This window comes from Tupaia chinensis, unplaced genomic scaffold (assembly GCF_000334495.1).
Source record: "Tupaia chinensis unplaced genomic scaffold, TupChi_1.0 Scaffold000112_1, whole genome shotgun sequence".
NCBI classification, from domain to species: domain Eukaryota; kingdom Metazoa; phylum Chordata; class Mammalia; order Scandentia; family Tupaiidae; genus Tupaia; species Tupaia belangeri.
In genome coordinates this window covers 179,449-196,663 of record NW_006159576.1, presented here as the reverse complement: position 1 = coordinate 196,663, position 17,215 = coordinate 179,449, and the positions used below count along the sequence as shown (strand labels likewise).

Below are 17,215 nucleotides of genomic sequence, written 5' to 3'. Positions count from 1 at the left end.
TTGGTGGAATCAAAGAGGTGGCATTTGGAGGGAGAAACACCTCTTTTATATTGGGATGAAAATCACCAAGAAAAGGAGGATGTGTGGGAACATTAAAATCAATAAGCATAATCTTTCTTTTTTGAGAGAGAGATTTCTCCTGTAGGGTTGTGTATTCACCAAAGAGACACAGAGTGACAGACAGAAAGTGAGAAATCACCCCTCAGGGAGGGCAGCCACAGTGCAGTTCCTTCTCCTTTCTCTTCTCAGGATTTTGGGCACATGCACACACACACCCAGCATGAGTTTCAAGATAACCAGGTCTGGGACTGTGGTCAACCATGTGAGAGTCCAGTGCTTTAACCACTATACCACTTGCTGGCCCCTAAGCAAAATCTTGAAAGGTTTGTTATTCTCCATAGAGTACTGTGCTTCGCTAGTCTAGCAATTCAGGAGGACATCTTGAAAGTGGGGCAGGGTCATCCGTGACTTCTTACTGCTCCTGTAATAACTGGCAATGTGTACTCATTGAGAAGCTTGAAGGCCCTGGAGTTCTCACTGTGCCAGATCACAGAGGGTTTCAATTTGTAGCCTGCAACTAGGCCCCCAAGCAAGATTGTTACCTTTTAAACACCTTGAACCCTCACAGGGAGTTGGCCTTGCTAAGGATGAAAGTTCTCTGAGGCATCCATTCCCAGAATATAGATTTTTGTCCATAATGAAGGTTTGCTCTGGCAAGTAATTTTCTTCCACAATCAGTTTATCTAGCCTTTCCCAAAATTTTCCAGCTGCCTTCACATCAGCCTTCATAGACTCACAGTTCACTTTCACATTTTGTAAAGAATAATGATTCTTGAATATTTGATAGTTGAAACCACCCAGAGCTAGCAGAATTCAGCATCGTAGACAGGTACAGCCTTTTCTTTCAGTATTACAAATTATTTGCTCTGGTCATGATCATCATGGTAAGAGGGATATACTTCTTGTCTAGTCTTCAACCCAGATTGTGAGAAGTTTCTCTGTATTTTTTCAAGAGAGATTTTTGCTCTAGGGCGTGTGTGCTTGCCAGAGAGACAGAGACAGAAAGTGAGAACTCATCCCCCAAAGAGGGGGGCCACACCACAGTCCCTTCTCCTCCATTCTCTTCTTGGGATTTTGGGCACACACACTTACACACACTCATGTGTCTGGCATAAGTTTAAGCCTCTGGAGCCAGGACTCAAACTACAGTCAACTATACAACCGTTACACCATCTGCTGGTCCCTTGAATTATCTCATACAGGCCTTTCTCAAATTTTAATTAATCTTTTTGACTTCAAAGAAGCAGATCCTTTAACAGCTTCTGTACTTGTTTCTTTTTCTTCAAGATCATATGGCAGGGACCAGCAGTTAGCCTTATGGCTATGTCGCTGGACTCCCATGTAGTCAACCGTGGTTCACGTGGCTTAAAATTCATGTCAGGCGTGTGCACGTGTGTGCCTAAGATCCCAAGAGGAGAATGGAGGAGAAGGGATTGTGGCATGGCCATCCCCCCTGGGGGGTGATTTCTCACTTTCTGTCTCTCTGTCTCTGTCTGTCTGGCGAGCGCACGTGCCCTATAGCAAAAACCTCTCAAAAAAAAAAAAGATCATATGGCAGAGTGGTGCATAATAACCATCACTGTCTTGTCTATCTTTGTAGTTCTTAATTAACTACAGCTTTGTTTCCAGATCAATCACTCAATGAAGCATTTTATTGACAACACTTGCTGTGGATTTTGTATGATTAGGGGCCATTATGAACAAAACGACATGAGATTAAATCAAGCATAAGAGAAAATAATGCAATCAAGAGATGCAGTTAATATTAGTTGTATAGGGCTACTTCTAAATAGAAGGGGCACACTTTAAAATAGTAAAAAGTATAATCAAAAAATTAGTAAGATAGTCGTTTATTATTATTTCAAATATTATGTACTATATACATAGTTTTTTAAGCTATATATATATATATATATATATATTTTGCTTAAGGACATGCACAGTCACCAGGGAGAGAGAGAGAGAGACAGACAGAGCGAGGAGAAAGCAACCCTCAATACAGTGTGACCACGATCCCTTCTCCATTTCTCCATCTTGTCAGGATTTGGGGCATGCATATACACATACACTGATGTGTTTTCAAGCCACTGGGGCCCATCTATGAAGCAAAGTTGGCCAAGTGGTATCCAGCTTCCTTACCACCAGGCCGCAGGCCAGCCTATATGTGTTATGCTTTTATACACCTGAGAATGTAGTAGGTTTGTTTATATCAGCGTCAACAGTGATAATGTATTCTGCTATGTTTCATGATGGCTATGATGTCACAAGGCAATGGAAAATTTTTAACCCCATTATAATCTTTTTTTTTTTAATTAAAAAAAATTATCTGTGTGTTGGGCCAGCCAGTGGTGTGGTGGTTAAGATGACTAGGTCCCACATGACCAACTACATGGTTTGACTCCTGGACCTAGCAGCTTAAGAAACATACTAGATGCATGTGCAAACATGCCCAAAATCCCAAAGAGAGGGAGAAATGGAGTAGAAGGGATTGTTTCATGACTGTGCGGGGGTGGTAGGGGCTCTCACCTTCTCTTTCTCTCTTTCTTTTTTTTTCTTTCTTTGGTGAGTGCATTCTCCCTCTGGCAAATTAAAATATATGTGTGTGTGGTGTTTTAAGCAGGGTCTTTTCCTTTTGCCTCAGCAGCCCTAGTAGCTGGGACTGCATTTTAGGTAGGTTGCAAATCAAACCTGGTCTGCCTATGTGACCTTAGTCTGCCCAGCGGCAGAATCCAGAAACTACTACCATGACTGAGCCATCCATTGTAATTTTATGGGACCATGATCATTGATTGGAAGTTATGTGGCACATGACAAGGGAAATTCAGAAAGTTTGTGAAAATGGAATCTAAAAATACAAGATATAAAAGTTAATTTCTCAGCATAAATGCCATCAAGTTCAAGAGACTTTTGTGAGCAATGATACTAGCCATTTAGTTCATCCATAAGGAATTGAGGGTCCTAGAAATTTAAGCAGGTCAATGCAATCTTTTTTTTTTTTACACTATTAACTAAAGAAAAATGGGTACCCTTTAAAGACTTTTAAAGGTGGGCCATCTTTCCTCTTCCCTGGGAGCCACTGCAATGAAGGTTGAACTGTGCAGTTTCAGCAGGTAGAAGATCTACCCCAGACATGGGAGGTGCTACCCCAGGAGCGACTGGAAGGTTTTCTAATTTCTTAATGCAAAATGTGAATCAGCATTCCTTTCTAAGCAGAATCCTTGGCAGATAAACTGGACTGTTCTCTATGGAAGAAAACACAAAAAAGGGACAGTCGGAAGCAATACATAAGTAAAGGACCTGCCATGCAGTCAAATTTCAGAGGGCTATCACTAGTGCATCTCTTGCTGATATCATGGCCAAAAGAAACCAAAAACCTAAAGTTAGAAAGACTCAGTAAGAACAAGCTATCAGAGCTGCCAAGGAAGCAAAAAAGGCTAAGCAAGCACCTGAAGAGACAGCAATGGCTACTTCTAAGGCTCCCACAAAGGCAGCCCCTAAGCAAAAGATTGTAAAGCCTGTGAAAGCTTCTGCTCCCAGAGTTGGTGGAAAACGCTAATTTAGCAGATCAGATTTTACAATACAGATCTAACTATAAAAATAAAAATAAAGATTTTATGAGGGAACAAAAAGAAGTGAAGTCATAAGGAGCCAAATCATAATTTAAGAGTATAAAAATACTCTTAAAAGTTAATCACTGTTTGGACATGCCTAATGGTTTCCCATAAAAACTCATACAGAATTGCAGTTGCTTGATGAAAGGAATAAGCAGAAGCTTTGTTGTGATGGGGAAGGACGTTCTGGTGAAATTTTCCAGGGTGTTTTTTCTGGTAAGACTTTGACTAACTTTCTCAAGACACTTATAATAAGCAGGTATTATTGTTCTCTGTCCCTTCAGCTAGTCAATAAGCAAAAAGCCTTAAGCATTCCAAGAAACTGTGGCCATGACTTTGCTGTTGACAGTTCTACTTTTGCTTTGAAAAGACCAATTCCACCGCTTTGTAGCCATTTCTTTGTTTTTTGTTTTCAAGATTGTACTGATAAAGCCATATACCATGTCTCCTAAAATTTTTCTAAGACATGCTTCAGCTCTTCATCCCATAGTTTAAAATTTCCATTGAAAGCTCTGTTCTTGTCTGCAGTTGACCTCTGTATAATAGTTTTGCTACCCATCAAGCAGAGGCTTTGTTCAACTTTAATCTTTCATTCAGAATTGTGTAAGCTGATTCAGTTGCAATGTCAATGGTGTTGACTATTGTTTCTGCTGTTAATTATTAGTCCTCTTTAAGTAGGGCATGAACAAGATCAATTATTTTTCCTTGCAAGTTGATGTGGATGGTCTGCAGCTGTGGGCATGATCTTCCATGTCCCTTCTTGCAATGAGCTATCCATTTGTGAGTGTAAGGTGAACACACACATATACATAAATATATCGTATTTATTTAAATATATATTTTTAAATGATTTAAAATGGAAAATATTTCGTAAGCTCTTACCTTTGGGTTTAAAGTTGTTGGAAATGGGATACACGTTCATTAAAAGGAGAACAGCAGGTGGTTTAAAAGGGCAGTTTTAGCTCCTAAAGAGTTTTGTCATCTACCAAGACCTCTTGCCTGTAAACTGCAGGGAAAAGCTCTATGTATCTACCATTTCCTTGGTGGCTGGTTAATGCAAAATGTGAATCAGCATTCCTTTCTAAGCAGAATCCTTGGCAGATAAACTGGACTGTTCTCTATGGAAGAAAACACAAAAAAGGGACAGTCGGAAGCAATACATAAGTAAAGGACCTGCCATGCAGTCAAATTTCAGAGGGCTATCACTAGTGCATCTCTTGCTGATATCATGGCCAAAAGAAACCAAAAACCTAAAGTTAGAAAGACTCAGTAAGAACAAGCTATCAGAGCTGCCAAGGAAGCAAAAAAGGCTAAGCAAGCACCTGAAGAGACAGCAATGGCTACTTCTAAGGCTCCCACAAAGGCAGCCCCTAAGCAAAAGATTGTAAAGCCTGTGAAAGCTTCTGCTCCCAGAGTTGGTGGAAAACGCTAATTTAGCAGATCAGATTTTACAATACAGATCTAACTATAAAAATAAAAATAAAGATTTTTAAAGATGAGGGAACAAAAAGAAGTCATAAGGAGCCAAATCATAATTTAAGAGTATAAAAATACTCTTAAAAGTTAATCACTGTTTGGACATGCCTAATGGTTTCCCATAAAAACTCATACAGAATTGCAGTTGCTTGATGAAAGGAATAAGCAGAAGCTTTGTTGTGATGGGGAAGGACGTTCTGGTGAAATTTTCCAGGGTGTTTTTTCTGGTAAGACTTTGACTAACTTTCTCAAGACACTTATAATAAGCAGGTATTATTGTTCTCTGTCCCTTCAGCTAGTCAATAAGCAAAAAGCCTTAAGCATTCCAAGAAACTGTGGCCATGACTTTGCTGTTGACAGTTCTACTTTTGCTTTGAAAAGACCAATTCCACCGCTTTGTAGCCATTTCTTTGTTTTTTGTTTTCAAGATTGTACTGATAAAGCCATATACCATGTCTCCTAAAATTTTTCTAAGACATGCTTCAGCTCTTCATCCCATAGTTTAAAATTTCCATTGAAAGCTCTGTTCTTGTCTGCAGTTGACCTCTGTATAATAGTTTTGCTACCCATCAAGCAGAGGCTTTGTTCAACTTTAATCTTTCATTCAGAATTGTGTAAGCTGATTCAGTTGCAATGTCAATGGTGTTGACTATTGTTTCTGCTGTTAATTATTAGTCCTCTTTAAGTAGGGCATGAACAAGATCAATTATTTTTCCTTGCAAGTTGATGTGGATGGTCTGCAGCTGTGGGCATGATCTTCCATGTCCCTTCTTGCAATGAGCTATCCATTTGTGAGTGTAAGGTGAACACACACATATACATAAATATATCGTATTTATTTAAATATATATTTTTAAATGATTTAAAATGGAAAATATTTCGTAAGCTCTTACCTTTGGGTTTAAAGTTGTTGGAAATGGGATACACGTTCATTAAAAGGAGAACAGCAGGTGGTTTAAAAGGGCAGTTTTAGCTCCTAAAGAGTTTTGTCATCTACCAAGACCTCTTGCCTGTAAACTGCAGGGAAAAGCTCTATGTATCTACCATTTCCTTGGTGGCTGGTGGCAGACCCCCTGGAATAAGGATAATAACATGTTCCTTTTTGCCCAGCCTCTGTCCTATGTTTTCAGTGGCTGGAGAAGCTGAGCAGGAGCTGCCCAGAGCCCCACTCAAAGACCTTTTATTATCCCTTACCCTGTGGTGTGAAAGATGTTGTTACTTACAGCACAAACAAAAGGTTATAAATCATTTTGCAGTATTTATGAATAAAATAACTCTTTATAACTCTTAAAAGTGAATCACTGTTTGGACATCAAGTTGACTGAATTCCAACTACAACTATATTGATGTTTTAGTCATTCCATTCTAACCAAAATAAAAGTGTGATTTCATCAGCTATTTGGGAACATCAAAAATAACTGGTACAGGGACCAGCAGTTGGCGTAATGGCTATGTCACTGGACTCCCATGTAGTCGACCGCGGTTCAAGTCCCGGACCCGGTGGCTTGAGTTCACGCCAGGCACATATGTGTGCATGCCCAAGATCCCAAGAGGAGAATGGAGGAGAAGGGATTGTGGCGTGGCCATCCCCCCTGGGGGGCAATTTCTCACTTTCTGTCCCTCTGTCTCTCTCTGTCTTTCTGGAGAGTGCACATGCCCTATAACAAAAAACTCTCCAAAAAATTTAATTAATTAATTAATTAATTAATTAACTGGTACAGTCCCTGAACTCAACTGGGCAGGGACACTCATTCTGAGGGCCGGAAATCAGGTCTGTGCCACTCATCACTTTGACAGAGACAAAAGTTGTTGAATAAGGAAAGGAATTTGGGCCAGCAGGTGGCATAGAAGTTAAGGTACTGGGTCCCACATGGCCAGCTGCACTGTTCAAGTCCTGGACCTGGTGGCTTAAAAATCACACTGGGCATGTATGCACGTGCATGTGTGCCCAGAATCCTGAGAGGAGATGGGAGGAGAATGCACTGTGGCATGGCCATCCTTCCTGGGGGATAATTTCTCACTTCCCTCTGTCTCTAGTGAGTGCACACTTCCTATAAAAAATCTATATATAGGGAAAGGAATTTCTTCAGTGAGGCGACCTTAAAGAGTGGACTGGAGTCCATAACTGTCTCTCCTGTGTTGGAGGAGATACAAAGCATATGTGGGAAGAGGCCCATCTAAAAACCAAAGGGCAAGTTATTCAATGTCTTGGGGCAAAATGATGAGGAGGCCAGGAGTCATGGTCATTGTCTTCAGAAGGATCCCAAGGAGAGGAGGTGGCTATCCCTGTTGGGGGGCAATTTCCCTTCCAGGCATTCAGGGGTTTCCATTATCTACAAGAAGCTTAAAGATAAGCAGTGATTAACCGGGCAGCAGAAGCAAATGAGTCAGTCTGGACAACTCTTAGATCCTGGTTTAAAAGATAGGTGTGGCTTTGCAATGCTTAAGCTGATGAAATCCTCTCAGCTGGTTTTATGGGAGTGGGCTGGTGGAGTCTTTCCCCTCCCATAGCCTGGTATCTGTAAGGACTCAGCAAAATTCTAACTTCGATTAATTAAACATTAGGGTCTGTCTGTTGTGATGGAGGTACAGTTAGACTCTGTAAGGCTCACTGTAAAACAAAATATAGAAGACTGACTTGCCTAAGGTTTAATCTATTAAGATAGACTCCAAGACTGAGTACAATCAATACAGAGTCACTTTGGTTCTCTTATGGTTCAGTTATAATACTGCTTTTAAATACCTCAGGAGACATAGGCTTGGGTATAACTAAAAAGTTTTTTCATGTATACTACATTAAAAGATGTGTTTGCAAGACAAGTCTATTTATTGCAGGAGTGTGACTTCTGTCAATTCCTCTTGGTCAATGACAGGAGTTACATATCTTAGTTTCTTTATTTTATTCCCATATTTCTCCAGAGAATGAGTGAAATAAATACTTCGGCGTAGAAGGAGCTATTACTACAAAATTTGTATGTAACAGGAACATTTAAATGTTATTTATCATTCAAATGGACTCATCTGCCTCAACCATTCGTTTCCTAAAAGTAATCCCTTGCTATCATCTACAATAATTGAAATCTTACTGTTTTATTTTACTGGCTTCCTCTGTTCTCATTTTCAGCATTAGAAGGCAATCATAATCCTGGGAAAAGATAATTCCTGTGGGTCATTATTGCATGGCCAGTCCTATTGGCTATTACTTGCTTGATAAGTCCATGTGCTTTGAATCTGTTGCTTAAATCAACACAAACCAGAATTAGTGGTGGTCACAAAGAAAAGCCTGATAATTTAGTGTTCAATCATAAAATAAAATGCATTTTTTATCAGAATTGCAAAGAAAAATGTAAATACCTGTATGACAAATAGGTAAGTATGTTGACAAATAGGTAAGTATGTTTATTGTTCAGTATTATAGGCTAATTACAGATTCACAAAAAAGTAGACATTATTTTTAGATTTAATCCTTAGATACTATTTTTTTCTGATCTTGCCCCAATACCAGTTTTTGAAAAACAGTTCAGGCTGGCCTGATGGTAAGTTAACGCCATGCATCGGGAGCTGGATCTCATGTGGCCAACTGTAGTTCAAATCCTGACCCCAGTGACTTGGAAAACAAGCAAAGCTTGTGTGCCCCCCAACTTTTTAAAAAATTTTACTACCCTATATTTCATTGAGAATATGATTTTAAAAAGTTTTAAGAATAACATAAATCAAACCAAACAGAAATATAGTTCTTCCAAATAAATTTTTTCCATAGATAAACCATCAGTATAAATATATATTTTTTTAATAAAATATTACTCCATGATTTATAAATGTAAATGTGAAACATTGACAAATATGATTCATTAATTAGAAGGAATATTTTAATAATGTAAAAAAATAACTAAAACATTCCATTTCAACAATAGTATATAATATTATTTAACAAGTTTGATGAAGTTATGGTGAAATGTCCATAAAATCATCTTAAATAATTTTATAATACACAAAGGCTTTCTCCTATACACAAAGGGAAGATATTATAATTATCATTTTAATTAAAACAAAACAAAGTTGCTGTGATTAGCCTGCATGTCTCTCCATCTTATCAAGTAGGAGGATATTTGATTAATTTGCTCTTTCCATGCAAAATGGACTGGACTGAAAATATTTGGGAACTTGGGCTGGCTCTGCAGCACAGCAGTGACGTATCGCTCAAAAGAAGTCAGATTCCCCCGTGGGGCCTGGGTGCAAATCCCCATCCTAGTTAGTCTCAAACAACTCTGAGCAGGCGTGAGTGAGTGCCTGCCCTTAGACAGAAGACTAGAGGAAGAGGATCACAACGTGTGCCCAAAATTCTGATGGGATAAAGAAATGGAGGGAAAAAGAATTGCGGTGTGACCACGCCTCGCCCCGGAGTGCTTTCTCTCTCTCTAGTGAGCACATGTGCCCTCTGGCAATACAAAATACAAATAAATGAACAATGCACTTTTTAAATTTGTTTGTTTCCCTGTTGGTAACATTTATGTGAGAATTAGAAAAACAAAAATAAAGACAAAGAAATGAAAAACCCACCGTGGAGGACCAGCCAATGGCGTAATGGTCTTGTCACTGGACTCTATTGTGGTTTGAGTCTCAAACTTAAACTTGGCTTAAAACTCAAGCTAGGTGCGGGTGCATATGTGCTGAAGATCCTGAGAGGAGAATGAAGGAGAAGGGATTGCGGCATGGTCATCCCCCCTGAGGAGTGAGTTCTTGCTCTCTGTCTTTCTGTCTTCCTCTGTCTCTCCAGTGAGCTCATGTGCCCTACAGCAAAAATTTCTGGGGAACCAGCAGTTAGCGTAATGGCTATGTCGCTGGACTCCCACGTAGTCGACTGCGGTTCGTGTCCCGGACCCGGTGGCTTAAAAAAACTCACGCCGGGCGCGTGTGCGTGTGTGCCCAAGATCCCGAGAGGAGAATGGAGGAGAAGGGATTGCGGCGTGACCATCTCCCCTGGGGGGTGATTTCTCGCTTTCTGTCTCTATGTCTCTCTCTGTCTGTCTGGCTAGCGCACGCGCCCTACAGTGAAAATCTCTCCCCCCCAAAAACAAAAAATTTCTGTAAAAAAAAAAAAAAAGGAAAGAAAGAAAAAGCAAAACCCACCATGCAAGCATAAAATAAATTTTCGATGAGGCTTAGGATTCTTTCTATTTTTAATCTGCTTAACATTTGCTGCCTTTTCATAGGATCAATTATAGGTGGAAAGCGTGACCCTCAAATGTTATTCTCATTTAATTTTGCCTTGCCTTCCATTATAATGTTGCCACAAAGTGCTGGGTAATGCCTTGATTATACTGTAGAGTTGCATACTTTAACATTAACGTATAAAGATGCAATCCTTCTTAGCTTAGTAAAGCATAAACATGGGCCGGAATTATAAAACTTTCTTTTTAAAGTAAGTGCCAAATATGAAGCCAACTTAAAAGGTGCTAATAAACATCTACATGGAGTTTTGTGCCCTTGTTGATGATCTTCTGTTGTCAGTCAACTAGTTCATCTCTAGTCTATTTCTATTCTGGAAAGTTGCTCATCCTTAACCTGCCTCAGGACCCTCTGGGGCTCTTCCACTATGTTGAGATTTGTTCATAACTTCACTAGATCTTTATTTTTGCTACAGGATTTAACTTTTGGGCCAGCTCCATTGCCTAGTGGTTAAGGGAGCCAGTTTCCACATGGCCTTTTGAGTCTCGGCCCTGGTGGCTTGAGAAACATGGTCAGCTGTGTGTGCGTGCATGCCTGAAAATCTGAAAGGGGGAAGAGGAGAACAAATTGTGGCATGATTGTACTCACTGCGGGCTGCTTTCTTTCTCTTAGTTGCTCTCTCTCAGTCTCTTTGTCTCTCTCTTGTCATCTCTCTGTCTCCCTCTCTGATGAGCACACACACCCTCTGGCAATAAAAAAAAAAAGATTTAATTTCTTTGTTAAGTCAATGTTTTGAGTGTCACTAGTTTCCTCATAATTTTCTTGCTACCTAAGTTCCATATACTCAGTCTCTTACGTTTCTTTAAACGACATAAAATCTGCCCTTCTGATCCATGAAGATGCTGCTGATGGAAATTATAAATGTGACTTCCTTTCCTTAGTAGTAGCACACCAATTTATCAATCACCACCCACCTATTAACTATGCAAAAACTGGATAGTCCCTTCTTGAGAAAACGACGTTGAGCAGTTTTTCTTTTTTCTTGGCAAATTGTTCAGTTGGGTTCCTATCAAATGAGATATAGATCAAGTAAATTTCAAAACAATCCTCATTTGTAAGATTTAATATATTTTCTTCCAGTCTTACCTAGATGATATCCTTTAGGTTAAAAAAATATTAATATTGATAAGTAACTTTTTTTTTTTTAACTTGCAAGAGGGCATATGCACTTGCCAGGGACAGAGAGATAGAGATAGAATGAGGGAGAAAGCACCCTCCAAATGGGATGTAGTCATGCTGCAATCCTGTCTCTTCCATTTCTCCATGCTGTTGAGATTTTAGGCATCACTCACATGTGCCTAGTGTAGTTTTCAAGCCACTGGAGCCAGAATTTGAACCATGTGGTCAGCCATGTCCTTACCCACTAGGTCGTAGAGCCTAGTGTCCTAATATTAACATCAGGGTTTGCATGTTTGTGGCATATATCCACAATATGCGCATATGATAGAAGATAATTGGCTAAGCCAAAAACATGGTTGGGATTATATTTGAGATGCCACAACTGAATATGTGATTGTGACCCAACACAATTACTACATGGACCAGCAAGGAGGTCACTGCAAGTGGACACGCATCCATTGGCGTGTTCAGAAACTTCAGCGATGTGGCTATTACTGGATAGTCATGGTGGTGGTCTCCTTAGACTTTCTCGTTCTCCCCACTTGGTAGTTTGCGAGCTGGGCTGAGTTCAGAGCACACAGTGGTCCCTAAAGGGAAATACTTGCACTTCCTGCTAATGAAGTAATTAGTTGGTATAATGGAGATACAATGACCTTTGTATTCCAAGCTGATAAGGAAGGTCATATCAGGAACATATGTTTGTAAACACTCAGATCAGATAGTCTTCATTTCCTCAGAACTTTGAGTTATGACATTTATAATTTTGTTATATTAAAAATATTTTTACAAAGGTATGTTGTATATGGAAGGTTATGACTTTCTTCATCTGAACAGAAATGGGATTCCTTTCTGCTCATTGGAGTGCAGCAGAGTACCTCATGCAAAAGAGGTACTACATTAACTAAATCAATATTAAATGGAGTGAAAGGATAAATTTGAAACACTCAATATTTATTTTATGTATGTATGTGTATAATAATTTAATTAGGCTCTTGGCAAAAAATTTAGAATGCCATTTGTGAGATAAACTCTATTTGTAAAGGCAAATATAGATCACAAGTAACCCTGGAGCTGAGGAACAGCAAATTAGTGAGTCTTCAGCTTTCTGATCAAACTTGTGCTGCTGTATAATCTTGTATTTCTCTATCTCTGTGCTGAGAATCTTACCTTCCTGGGGTCTGGGCTTTTGCAGCTTTCTTATTCTCATCAGTGACGTGTTCTGGGATTCTTACTTTGCTAATGGTCATTTCTGTGGAGTTGAAGATGACAGATTTCTGGTGTGTTCTATGCAGTGGAACTCAATTGAGAACCGGAGGTTCAGTCACAAGTAGCAAGCCACTGCTCAGCTGCTTCAGGAGAACCTTGCAGGTGTGGCAGCCAGTGAGGATATAGAAATGGTTCCAAGAGTGATGTTGGCTCCCAGCTTTCTCACATGCTGACTGGAGGATTTTTTGCCATGGCTCAACTTCCAAGGCACATCTTCAGTAGGATACTACCTAGCATTCTGTGAATTTTAACCACCTGGTTACAATCATTCTTGTCACCACCAACTGGTTCTGTGACAATGGAAATAACTTTTTTTTTTTTTTTTCCAGTCCTGGATTAAGTGGCCAAGTACTGCCTCTCATACATGGCCTTCCTGGAATACATGGCAAATCGGGAAATGTGTGCTTATTCCTCAGACTAGGACTGCGTTTCAGCCGCAGTGAAGCTTCCCCTTCTTGGGCTTTTTAGCCTTGAGGTTACATTTTTAAACTTTGCCACTGGCATCGGCCTTCTGGGCTTCAGGTTTCTTTTTTTAGTGTCTTGCTTCCCAGCTTTTTTCACTTGCCACCTTATACAGTGGGAAAGAGAACTTGAGAATATTTCAAATACTGAAAGATTCGTGTAGTTTTCATGAGTAATACTTATTTTATTTTTAAAAATGACTTTTTGGGGGACCAGCAGTTGGCATAATGGCTATGTCGCTGGACTCTCATGTAGTTGACCACGGTTCGAGTCCCAGACCTGGTGGCTTAAACTCGCACTGGGCGCATGGGTGTGCATACCCAAGATCCTGAGAAGAAAATGGAGGAGAAGGGATTGCAGCATGGCCATACCCCCTGGGGGGTGATTTCTTGCTTTCTGTCTTTCTGTTTCTCTGTCTTTCTGGCAAGCACACGTGCCCTATAGCAAAAACCTCTCAAAAAAAAAAAAAATCCCACAAAAAAATGACTTTTTTGCAGCTAAAGTTTGAAATAACATCTAAGGTAGTAAAATGCACAGAAAAATAACTTGAGCTGATTCTGAGTGAAAAGAAAGATGAGATCCTGGCTGTGCATGTAAAAATTCCAATTTATATTTTGAGTTCATTGTTACATTTTTAAAAAAGTCTTTTGATCTCAATTATTTCTTTTTCAGCTTTATTTGTCTTCACATGTTTTATATTATATTAAAATGTGCCCCTGTGGAGATAGTCTTAATATTTAGTTTTTCAGAGTCTACATTCTACTTTCATAAAAGTCTATATTCTGTTAATGAAACCAACTATTATATAGCAAGATTTTTAGAAATATTGTCCCATTGCCGAAATGAATTTCATCTTCTGTTCTCTTTAACTAATTTTGGGGAAATGTAGAGAAAAGGAGAATAAATTCAGTGAAAGGTGTGGGGAAAGAGGGAGGCATTGGAATGTAGCATTGGCAGTAATTATTCTCCAGTACCACTCTCTCCTTCCTCACAATAGAGCTCCAGATTTTGAGATGTGTACTATCTGCTAAGAAGAAAGCTGCAGGGCCAGCCAGTGGCACAGTAGCTAAGTTGGCTGGATCCCACATGGCCAATTGAACAGTTCAAGTTTCAGACCTGGTGGCTTGAGAATCAAGCCAGGCACATGCACATACATTCCTAAAGTCCTGAAGAGAGTTGAGGAGTGGGGATTGCAGAATGGTTATCTGCCCCCTTTCTTCCTCTTTTTATTTTTGGAGAGGTTTTCGCTATAGGGCGTGTGCGCTTGCCAGACAGACAGAGAGAGACATAGAGATAGAAAGCGAGAAATCAGCCCCCAGGGGGGATGGTCACGCCGCAATCCCTTCTCCTCCATTCTCCTCTCGGGATCTTGGGCATGCACGCACACGCGCCCGGCGTGAGTTTAAGCCACCAGGTCCGGGATGCGAACCGCGGTTGACTACGTGGGAGTCCAGCGACATAGCCGTTATGCTAACTGCTGGTTCCCTCTTCCTCTTTTTCTAACAATTATTGGAACCATTTTTGTGAACAGGTGAATTTGCAGATGGAAGAGTAGTCCTTTGCTGTGTGAAGTTCCAAACCAGCCCTGGACAATTAACCTTCAAGTTTTTATTTTCCCCCAATTGTCAGTGTGTGTACTCACCAGGAAGAGAGACAGATACAGAGAGATAAAAGGAGAAAGCAGCCCTTAGTGGGACATAGTCACATTGCAGTCCCTTCTCCATATCCCATTGGGATTTTTAGCACCTATGCACGCATATTTTTCAAGCTGCTAGATAGAGCTGGGATTCAAACTGTAATCAGTCATGTGTGATCCAGCTCCCCTAACCAACAGTTTGGGGGGCTGGCCTTAGATATTCTATTTCTTGTAACGGAATGTAATTCCAACTGGTACACAGTTATTAGCCATTTGCAGGTCAATGCTAGTATTTTGCTTTTAGAGTTGTATTATACTAAATTCTATCATTCAGATTTCTTTTCGAGACTCTCAACTTCTAGCCTGGGATTTGTTGCTCTAGAAGATAGAGTGTTGAATTGAAAACCTATGTATAGCATTGGGTAAATTTCAACTACTTTTATTTAAGTTTATTCTTCCATATTGTACAAAATGAGAAACAAATGTGGAAGTGACACTGATTATTTGACTTCTCCTTTCTGAACAGAAATGGGATTCCTTTCTGAGTACACCTGTCCCTGTGATGGTTAATTTTAGGTGTCAACTTAACTGCATTAAGAAATACCCAGAGAACTAATAAAGCATTACTTCTGAGTGTGTTTGTGAGATTATTTCCAGAGGAAATTGTGAGTCCGTGAACTGAGTTGGGAAGATAAAACCCTCAATGTGGGTGGGCATATCCAATTGAATGGAAGCCTGGATAGGACAAAAAAGACAGAAAAGGGCCATTTCTTTTCTCTTTTGGAGGGGGAACACTTTTATACTACTCATGGAAATCAGAACTCTAGTCTCTCTGGCCTTCTGATTCCAGGATTTAAGGTGACTCCCTGGGTTCTCAGGTCTTCAGCCTTGGTACGAGAATTATGCCATCAGTCTCTTTGGTTCTGAAGCTTTTCAGTTTGGTCTGAGCCATGTTACCAGCATCCCAGGACCTCCGACTTGCAGATGGCCTATCATAGCACTTTCCAGCCTGTATAATTACATGAGCAAATTCTAACCAAACTTCCCTATATTTATATCTGTATTTACATAATCTGTATCTATATCCATTTATCCTATGGTTCTGACTCTGTGGAGAACTCCGAGTAACATAGTCCCTAAACCCATGCCATTTCAAGTTGGAGAAGTTTTGGAAGAATGGAGGTTTTTCTTTTGCCTTTTGTAGAGAGATTTTTGCTATAGGGCGTGTGTGTTTGTTGGAAAGAGGGAGAATACAGAGATTCAGAAAATGGGAAATCACCCCCCAGGGGGGTTGGCCACACCGCAATCCCTTCTCCATTATCCTCTCAGGATTTTGGACACAAAAGGACAAACACTCAGCGTGAGTTTCAAGCCGCCAGGTCTTGGACTTAAACTGCACCTTAACCACTGTGCCACCTGCTGACCCCGAGAATGTAGGTTTTTTTTTTGTTTGTTTTTTAATTTCTTCTGTCCTATGGAGATATGACATTGGTTTTACTTGGATTCACTTAGAATTTAATTTAAATTCACTCTATCTGGAGTGTTGCTTTGGGACTGCCTTTCATTAATCATGCTCCAAATATCCAGGAGCCTTGTAAACCAATAAAATAAAAGCAATAAAAGCTAGCTGTGGATAAACCAAAGTTGTTGGCGCCAATTTCTTCAGACTCTGTTTGCTTGTGTCCAGCATGCTTCAGCTGATTGGCCCCAAGTATTGTCCTAGAATCATAACTTTAACTTTAGTACAGCCACTGGCCCTTTGAGTTGGGTGTTTATAATTGTTTTTCATATTTAACTTGTTTTTATTTTCTACTGTTCACATTATAAGTTGGCTTGAGTAAAGTTTCCTTCTCAGTATCTTGGGTATTGATGAGGCAGGGACAGTCGTCCTAAGACGAGAGGGGTAGGAGTTGGAAGTATGGGGAGGGTTGGCTACTTTGTCACAGCCTTCACTTTTTCCTTCAGGGGATAGTGAGATATTTTAGGTAAGGAAGTGGGGTGATCAAATTTGTGTCTGAAAATATGGTGTTGGTGGCCATATGAAGACTAGAATTGAGGAGAAAGGATTTAAGAGAGTACTAATTGTTAGGTAGTGATTATAATAATCTGAACAAGCAATAATAAAAGCTAACATTGGCCCCGTTTCTGGGGCCCAGTTGGGAGCACACGGAGTTGCAGAGCTGAAAGCCACACGTTGACCACAGTGTGAGTCCCTGGCCTGATCAGCTTGAAAACATGCTGGACATTCATGTGCGTGCCCAGAATCCTGGTGGACAAGAGGAGAAAGGGGCTTTCGGCTCGGAGGAGGCTTTGGTGCAACTTTCTTTGGTCGTCGCAAATCCGGGTTCATCCGACA

General features: G+C 40.1%; 1 pseudogene; it reads left to right on the top strand.

The window, feature by feature from the left end:
• The first annotated feature begins 3,141 nt into the window (after window positions 1-3,141).
• On the top strand, window positions 3,142-3,616 carry LOC106734413 (60S ribosomal protein L24 pseudogene; annotated as a pseudogene).
• The last annotated feature ends 13,599 nt before the right edge of the window (window positions 3,617-17,215 follow it).